The sequence below is a fragment of the Salvelinus sp. IW2-2015 genome, linkage group LG25 (genome assembly GCF_002910315.2).
Source record: "Salvelinus sp. IW2-2015 linkage group LG25, ASM291031v2, whole genome shotgun sequence".
In the NCBI taxonomy this organism is placed as follows: domain Eukaryota; kingdom Metazoa; phylum Chordata; class Actinopteri; order Salmoniformes; family Salmonidae; genus Salvelinus; species Salvelinus sp. IW2-2015.
The window spans coordinates 24,275,282-24,284,615 of NC_036865.1; the positions used below are offsets into that span (position 1 = coordinate 24,275,282).

The following is a 9,334-nucleotide window of genomic DNA, read 5'->3' on the forward strand; positions in this document are numbered from 1 at the left end:
GTGTGTGTGTGTGTGTGTGTGTGTGTGTGTGTGTGTGTGTGTGTGTGTGTGTGTGTGGTGGGTGTTCGTCATCGACCTGCTTTCCTGCCTGCTCTATGAACTCATCAACGTCTTCTAAAATTTGGACGAGGTCAGTCAGGTCTGACAATATATTGGTAATTTAGCTTTTACAGCTTTTATAGTTTAGTAAAATGTTGTTTATGCCATGTAGACATTTGCAGCTAAAAGCTGAATTGCAGTACAGTCTAGGGTTCTGTGTAGAATTTATTGTGCTCTGCCTCTGGAGGATATGTGGACAGCAGCACATACTAAACATTCAGTGGGACTTTACCCCACATCCCTGGTGTTGCCCCTGCTAGCACCATGACCCAGTAGTCTAAGCCCAGTGAGCCATTTGAACCAGCCATTAAATTATTGAAATGTCAGAGCATTTCCTTTCCTGTCTGACCATTTAAGTTATGTTTGGCTAATGACAGCACCTACTGTCCTAATCCTCATAATCTGATGTCCTAATCCTTACCCCTCCAGAAACCCAACACCACCTTTTCTGTCTTTTCCTGGCTACCCAGAGCGCCGCCTGTTATATTGGCTTATATTACTAGACGTGTGTGTGTGTCTAGATATGAGTTCAACCTGTTAACCAGTTTATATTACTGGAAGTCAGGCTCCATTTGAATGGCCACAAACCTGCCCGCATTTATTTGTCTTATGGCAGCCATATTCAGTTATAAGGGTGGGTTGTTGGTTTTAATATGTGACACCGTCTTGTGTGTGTGTGTGTGTGTGTGTGTGTGTGTGTGTGTGTGTGTGTGTGTGTGTGTGTGTGTGTGCGTCACAGTAAATAAAGACCCCTCTGTTTTTTGCGGTTCTCTGAGTCTCCACGTTTACGACCAGAAGCTGCTCACCAAAAGATAAGGAGGGAATGCAAGGAAAGGGAGGATTCTCTTTGAATAGAAAGAAAATATCCTCCAAAGAGAAGCATATTAGCCCCGTCCCTCCTACCCTCCACACACATTATTAAATGATGGAATTAAACCCATTTATCCATGAGTTTTAAATCATTGAGTCACAGGCAAATCCCTTGCAGAAAAACCACATGATTTCACTTGTGGAAAYTCACATGACTTGTGTTTTTGGAACACTTTACATGTGATCATGTTTTCACATGTGTAGTTCCATGTTATCACATGTTGCTTTATATGTTGTCACATGTTATCAAATTAACTTCATATAAGATTATCTGATCACATTAAACATGTGTTTTTGGAACACTTCACAAATTCATGTTTTTTCCTTAAGGGGAATTATGACTGACTGCTGCAGCAATAGGAAATATACACAGAGTTTACAAAACATTACATACTCTTTCTATGACAGACTGACTAGGTGAATGTTATGATCCCTTATTGATGTCACTTGTTACATCCACTTCAATCTGTGTAGATGAAGGGGAGGAGACAGGTTAAATAAAMAATTTTTAAGCCTTGAGATAATTGAGACATGAATCGTGTATGTGTGCCGGTGAATGGGCAATACAAAATATTTAAGTGCCTTTGAACGGGGTACGGTAGTAGGTGCCAGGCACACAGATTTGTGTCAATCGCTGTCACACTGCTGGGTTTTTCACGCTCAACAGTTTCCTGTGTGTGTCAAGAATGGTCCACCACCCAAAGGACATCCAGCCAACTTGACACATCTGTGGGAAGCAAGGGAGTCAACATGGGCCAGCATCCCTGTGGAATGGTTTCGACATCTTGTAGAGTCCATGCCCTGATAAATTGAGGCTGTTCTGAGGGCAAAAGGGGGTGCAGCTCAATATTAGGAAGGTGTTCCTAATGTTTTGTCCGCTCAGTGTATTATTGCTGTCATTTTAAATCTATGAAGTGCTATGTAATTTTTGGTTACTTAGGGTCAGTCTCCTTACCAGATAATTCTGTAGTGTGTCAGTAGTCACACAACCCCATGGTGATGATGGTATCGATAGATTTGGAAACACCTGTTTCAAATCTGTAAGTCTAAGGTAAACATGTTTCAGAGGCACAGGGTTGGGTTCCATTTCAATTTAGTCAATTCATGAAGTGAACTGATATTGCTTTTGAATGAGGCAAATGGGAATTGGACTTTTCATTTTTTTTTTTCTGACTTAAAATATAATTGACACCAACCGTAGATTAATAATTGGAGATGACGCCGATATATTATAAGTCCCAGACTGTCTTGGGTATGAGTAACAGACATTTATGAGTTCCTAATCTCGGAAACCCAGAACAAAAACCTTGCGTAATTGCGTCAGATGCTCGATTTAGTTRTTCGATTTAGTTCCACCCCCCCTCTCTGGTTGCAAGTTACGGGCAAGTCTATGGGCCAAATGTCTCCCCTCCCATTTCGAAAATTTGAAAGATGTGAACACCTGTGAATCGTGATTGGTCCAAATGATTAGTGGCAAACAATCTGCATACCAAAATAGAATTCCTCATTAGTCGTCAAATCCACACAGTCTGACAGACACTACGATACCAGTTATGTATACCCTGTCTGTCACTCTCTTATCCTTTTGAAATGAGCTGGCTGACATACATTTTTCTCTTCAGGGGAAGGGTTGTGAAACAGATCGAGGTCACTGTGAGGGTAATTAGTCATATTGTCCCCTCCAGTATTACCTTGTGAACAGGGTAGGGTAGGTTACTTTCTAAATGTAATCTGTTACTAGTTACCTGTCAAAATTGTAAACAGTAATYTCACTTTTGGATTACCCAAACTCAGTAACGTAATCTGATTACATTCAGTTACTTTTAGATGACTTTCCCCTTAAGAGGTATTAGAAGAAGACAATGTATGTTACCAATTGAACGACATCTATTACAGGATAAATCAATGTTAAAGTTTARATAGCTGSCSATARATYYATGTTAKATTTTACTTTGTGGGTTGGTTATGTAGGCTTCTTCTAACCCATCGCTTTCTACTACATATAATAATAATACGATTWAARTATATATATATTATATAATTTATAAATCCAAAAATGGATGTAGAAACTACAGGTAGACTTAAAAAGGGGCAATCAAAAGTGTGTGAGTTTGAGCATGTGTCCATTAGGTCTATGGATGTATTTTTTTTATCAGCATGAATTAGATTGAGTAATAAAAGCCCTACTTTTATTCTATAGGCTGGGATCCACACTAGCATTTTTTTACTGGCTGTCCACTGGTTTCAAAAACAATGATTGACAGGCAGCTGAAACTTCTTGAATTGAACCATTATTGGGTTCAAATATACATTTAGATTTGTGAACAACCATCCACAACAACCACAATCCGTCAGGCYCAAATAGCTAAATGTGAGYGCAGCAGTGTGATTCACATCAATGTGCTTTGTAGATATCAATAATAAATGARATCCATATCGCTGTAGACTACACRACTACTGTCATCCTTACCGCCAAGCGTTTATTCAAGTTGGATGATCTTTGGATGCCGACAGAAGTCGCACCATTGGAAGACCATAGCTTGGACTGTAYCCTACAAAAGCCCATTCCTACGATCCGTCAAATACATTTGGTGTGTCGTCATAGTGGTCTCTGACTTGTGTCAGACTCGCTCAGGTGGAAAAAACTTTTTTCAATTCTGATTTGAATGTCATTGAGAAAACAGAGAAGTGTCAAAGATCTTTTTTGCAAACATCCTTTCTGAATTTAAAAGTAATCCTCAAAGTAATAATCTAGTTTTTCAAGTGTCTGTAATCTGATTMATTTATTTTTTGCTGGTAACGGATTACAGTTGCCATTTTTTTGTAATCCCTTACATGTAACGGATTAAATGTAATATGTTGCTCCCTAACCCTGCTTGTGAAGAAGATCTCATAAAATGGAGCTGGGAGAAGAGTCTGCTAGCCTAATTCTTTGTGTTTTACATGTGAATTCTACCRCTAGCAGTCAGTACAGCATTTGGTTTGGAGACTGACGTCTCACTGAAGTGCAGTGAAATGCATTGTTAGTTTCTCAACGTGCAAGGAGAGAGATGCAAAGAGACAAAAAAAAAAAAATCTTTGTCTTTTCTCTCTCTATCTCCCCTTTTCTATAGATTTTCTTTCTTCTAAAAATAACTTGTCCGTCTGGTTTGACGTCTGCTATAATTATGTGCCAAGGGATTCGGGATTTCTCCTGTCGTCATGTAAATGAGATCTCTGGTGGAGGGGATAGCTGCTGTACCATAGCGTTAGCACAGCTAGCCAGCCGCASAGCTACAGCCATAGAACTAGAATTAGCGTAGCCTTCAAAGTGTAGCCGTAGTGTTAGCAGCGCCGCTAGCCAGACGTGCAGCTGCAGGACTGGATCTGTGTATGAACATTTACCAACCAATGTGTGATTGGCTWTGCAGAGGAATATGTYCATAGGCCTACACATATACAAAGAGTACATCTCAGATGTGTGTGTGTGAGAGAGGTCTAACATTAATAGTAATTGGTCAAATGGAGCTCTGACCAAACAGGAAGCTGAACCGTAACCCGGAGTCATTTAAGATGCAATAAATCCCTCTACAATCAATACACTCCATTTCCCTTCCCCCAATTTAAGCCAAATCGGCACCTCTAAAGTTTCTCACAATCAATCCCACAGCCAATTATTGTTAAAAACAGTGCCAAGTCTATCTAATGGATAGTAACATTGAATAAAACATGWTTTTGGGGTTTCTTTGAAGTCTTTAAATATTGTTCAGGTCCATTCTGATCTCAAGCWATTTCTCGTGACAGATCTGAGTCCGTATTCAGAGTCTCAGAGTAAGAGTGCTGGTATAGTTAAATAAAGGTTKAATTAAAAAATCTATAAATATAGGAACAGTTTTGCCTTTTAGATCAGAATGAATGAATGATTATATGGACAGGTGAAATTATATCCTCGATAGATCTACATTCCTATTCTGACACGCTTAGTGAATACAGCCCTGGAGCTATTGGAGAGGTTCACTGCTTATAGGGATGGCCATCCATTGTCATTTGAGATGTCCGATTTTCTCCATGCAAGCCTTTTTATTATAAATAACGTTCTCTCCCTTASTGAATACGGCCCCTGACGCTATTGGATATGTGAAAGCACAGGGTGTAATAGAGGGTCAATGCACGTAAATTCCATTTAAGCACCTTTTTAGTTTGAATTCTAACGTTTAATGCATCTCTGGCTCATTGTACCATGCAGGGTTTACGTGTCAACAGATTTACAGATGGACAATGATACACTACTAGGCCTATTGATTACTCAGGTCACCTTCATTATTAGCATGCACTGCACAATGTGCACACTGTTCTCTCTCTCACACACACACACACACACACACACACACGCTTGCATGCACATGCACACTGTTGCCCCTATAGGCCCAGGGCAGGGGTGTCAAACTCATTCTACAGAGGGCCGACTGTCTGCAGGTTTTTGTTTTTTTCTTTTAATTAAGACGTAGACAATCAGGTGAGGGTAGTTCCTTAATAATTAGTGACCTTCATTCATCAATCAAGTACAAGGGAGGAGCGAAAAAACCCAGACACTCAGCCATCGTGGAATGTGTTTACATGTGGCCTAGGGCTACAAACGGTTGCTACCTTCAGTTGTCATTTAGACAAACCAAACTAGACTCAAGTTAGGAGCCAGTARTGTGTGTGTGCATGCCTCCGTTTGTGCCTACATCTGTGGTAGCGTCCTGATGTGTCCCTTTGTGAGTTGTTGGTGGATGAAGGACTTGGCTGTGTCGGTGGTATAAAGTGCTGCAGTGGTGCTTAACAGGCTGATGCTAACAGGACTGTGAGAGGCACCAAGTCTATTGTATATGCAGGTACAGCACTTTGTCGGCCTCTAGTCTTTCAGCTTCTCAACTCGCGCCGCGGATAATGCTGACAGACACCAGGACATTCACTGTCAGCCTGATGAGGCTCTGTCCTGCCAGCTGCTATGGACAGGGAAAACAAGGCTCTGTCCAGCCAGCTGCTATGGACAGGGAAAACGAGGCTCTGTCCAGCCAGCTGCTATTGGACAGGGAAAACGAGGGCTCTGTCCAGCCAGCTGCTATGGACAGGGAAAACAGGCTCTGTCCAGCCAGCTGCTATGGACAGGGAAAAACAAGGCTCTGTCCTGCCAGCTGCTATGGACAGGGAAAACAAGGCTCTGTCCAGCCAGCTGCTATGGACAGGGAAAACGAGGCTCTGTCCAGCCAGCTGCTATGGACAGGAAAACGAGGCTTGTCCAGCCAGCTGCTATGGACAGGGAAAACGAGGCTCTGTCCAGCCAGCTGCTATGGACAGGGAAAACGAGGCTCTGTCCAGCCAGCTGCTATGGACAGGGAAAACAAGCTCTGTCCAGCCAGCTGCTATGGACAGGGAAAACAAGGCTCTGTCCAGCCAGCTGCTATGGACAGGGAAAACAAGGCTCTGTCCAGCCAGCTGCTATGGACAGGGAAAACGAGGCTCTGTCCAGCCAGCTGCTATGGACAGGGAAAACAACATATACATTCTTATGACTGGGGATTCATGTTGGCCTAATGTCATTAGAGGGCTTGATCATCAAGTAATTTTAGTACTTTTGGTTGTACATTTGCTCACGTGAATCATCTAAACTCAGCAAAAAAATAAACGTCCCTTTTTCAGGACCTGTTCTTTCAAAGAAAACTCGTAAAAATCAAAATAACTTCACAGATCTTCTTTATAAAGGGTTTAAACACTGTTTCCCATGCTTGTGTAACGGATGTGAAATGGCTAGCTAGTTAGCGGTGGTGCGCGCTAATAAGCCTTTCAATCGGTGACGTCACTTGCTCTGAGACCTGAAGTAGTGGTTCCCTTGCTCTGCAAGGGCCGCGGCTTTTGTGGAGCGATGGTAACGATGCTTCGTGGGTGACTGTTGTTGATGTGTGCAGAGGGTCCCTGGTTCGCGCCCGCGTCGGGCGAGGGGACGGACGTAAAGTTAAAACTGTTACATTGATGCTGTTCTGCCATGGCCAGCAAAGAGCCCGCATCTGAATCCCTTTGAGCACGTCTGGGACCTGTTGGATCGGAGGGGGGGCTAGGGCCATTCCCCTCAGAAATGTCTGGGTACTTGCAGGTGCCTTGGTGGAAGAGTGGGGTAACATCTCACCGAAAGAACGGGCAAATCTGGTGCAATCCATGAGGATGAGATGCACTGCAGTACTTAATGCAGCTGGTGGCCACACCAGATACTGACTGTTACTTTTTTGATTTTGACCCCCCTTTTTTCAGGACACATTATTCCATTTATGTTAGTCACATGTCTGTGGAACTTGTTCAGTTTATGTCTCAGTTGTTGAATCTTGTTAAGTTGCTGAAAAAAACGCATTGACATGTGAGAGGACGTTTTCTTTTTTTTGCTTGATAAAGATTTGTGAAGCATCTACATACAGTAGGCTTGATAAAGGATTGTGAAGGCTTATTTTAGGCATTAAGTTATAACATTATAAAGGCCTTCAACATGCTTTATACCTACAAGGGAAAGTACAGCGTTACTAAGATATAGTTTGAAAGTTACTTAAACACATTCAAATTGTTTTTCTGGTTAACCACAAAACATTCGCTAATGTTAGCTTACACGGGGGCAGTCTATGGCGAACGTGTCTGTTTCGAGTCTAAACTGGCCACTACAAATATCAAGTGGAAATGTAGACTTGTTTCTATGACATGTACTAGGAATAGCAACGTTTTTGTCAGTTTGCACAGCTAAAAAGCCACAGTAATCTGAGGACGGGATAGAGTTGAGTCGTAATAGGGTGGAGCTATCCAATCAAAAGGAGTTATTGAGAACGGAGGGACAACTCAAATCAAGTTATGCCACACCCTTGACATATCTTTTGCTTGCAATCATATCATGAGTGACCTCGCATTAATTTTCACACATATAACTTAAAAATGGGTCTTTCATCGTTCTCTGTGCCCAAGATTCACACAGGCAGGGCCTAACCTCGTGACAATTCCGCCTTGACTGGCTCAGAGCTGTATCATTAGTAGCAGAGTGTTCCTGCTCTCATTGTTCAACTTGAAAGTTGTATCAGTTTCATTTCAACCAACGGTCTGCAATGATGCATGTATACGGAAATCAGGATGACTTACATAATCTTGAGAGCAGAGAATATTGTTCACTGCCTGAGCTGTTTGTCTTTTAACCCCCAAGGTTTTATTTACCATGCTACTCGCTGATCAACCAAAAACTGTTCGGTTAATTGCATGCAATTCATTATTACTATGCCTTGCGTCTAAAGAGTAACTTGTGCTCACATATTTGCATATTTGAATTAAATTGCATGGTATCCAGAAGAATTCGCTAATTTCAATTTGTGACTTTCGACCACCCTCCATGGCCTTCGCGTCTCCTCTCTCTCCAGCCTTGTTCATCTTATCAGAATTACAGGTCTATAGATTCCTTTACAAAAATTACACTAAACTCAGCAAAAAAAGAAACGTCCTCCTCTCTGTCGAACTCATTTATTTCACAAACGTAACGTGTAAATATTTGTATGAACATAACAAGATTCAACAACTGAACAAGTTCCAAGAACATTGTGACTAACAGAAATGAATAATGTTTCCTGAAAACAAAGGGGGGTCAAAATCAAAAGTAACAGTCAGTATCTGGTGTGGCCACCAGGCTGCATTAAGTGACTGCAGTGCATCTCCTCCTCATAGGATGTGCCACCAGAATTTTCAGTTTTTGCTGTGGAGAATGTTACCCATCTTTCCCACCAAGCGCACCTGCAAGTTCCCAGACATTTTCGTGGGGAAATGGCCCTCACCTCCGATCCCAAACAGGTCCCAGACGTGCTCAATGGGATTTGAGATCCGCGGCTCTTCGCTGGCCATGCAGAAACACTGACATTTCCTTTTTGCAGGGAAATCACGCACAGAGCGAGCCAGTATTGCTGGTGGCATTGTCATGCATTGAGGGTCATGTCAGGATGAGCCTGCCGGAAGGGTACCACATTGAGGGGATTGAGGATGTGTGTCCTGTAACGCACAGTGTTGAGATTGGCCTCAATGCACAACAAGCTCAGTCCGATTGATGGCTTGTGACACAACGCCCCAGACCATGAGACGGACCCTCCACCTCCAAATCGATCCCGCTCCAGAGTTACAGGCCTCAGTTGTAACCGCCTCATTCCTTTCAACGATAAATCGCGAATCCGACCATCACCTCTGGCGAACAAACTGCGACTCGTCAGTGAAGAGCACTTTTTTGCCAGTCCTGTCTTAGTACCAGCGATGGTGGGTTTGGGGCCCATAGGGACATTGTTTGCCGGTGGATTTTCTTGTGAGAATTGTGATTTCCTGGTGTAACTCGGGCCCA

General features: G+C 42.5%; 1 pseudogene; it reads left to right on the plus strand.

Moving 5' to 3' along the window:
- Positions 1 to 9,334, plus strand: part of LOC111951743 (voltage-gated delayed rectifier potassium channel KCNH1-like) — a 65,583-nt pseudogene that overhangs the window by 12,725 nt on the left and 43,524 nt on the right.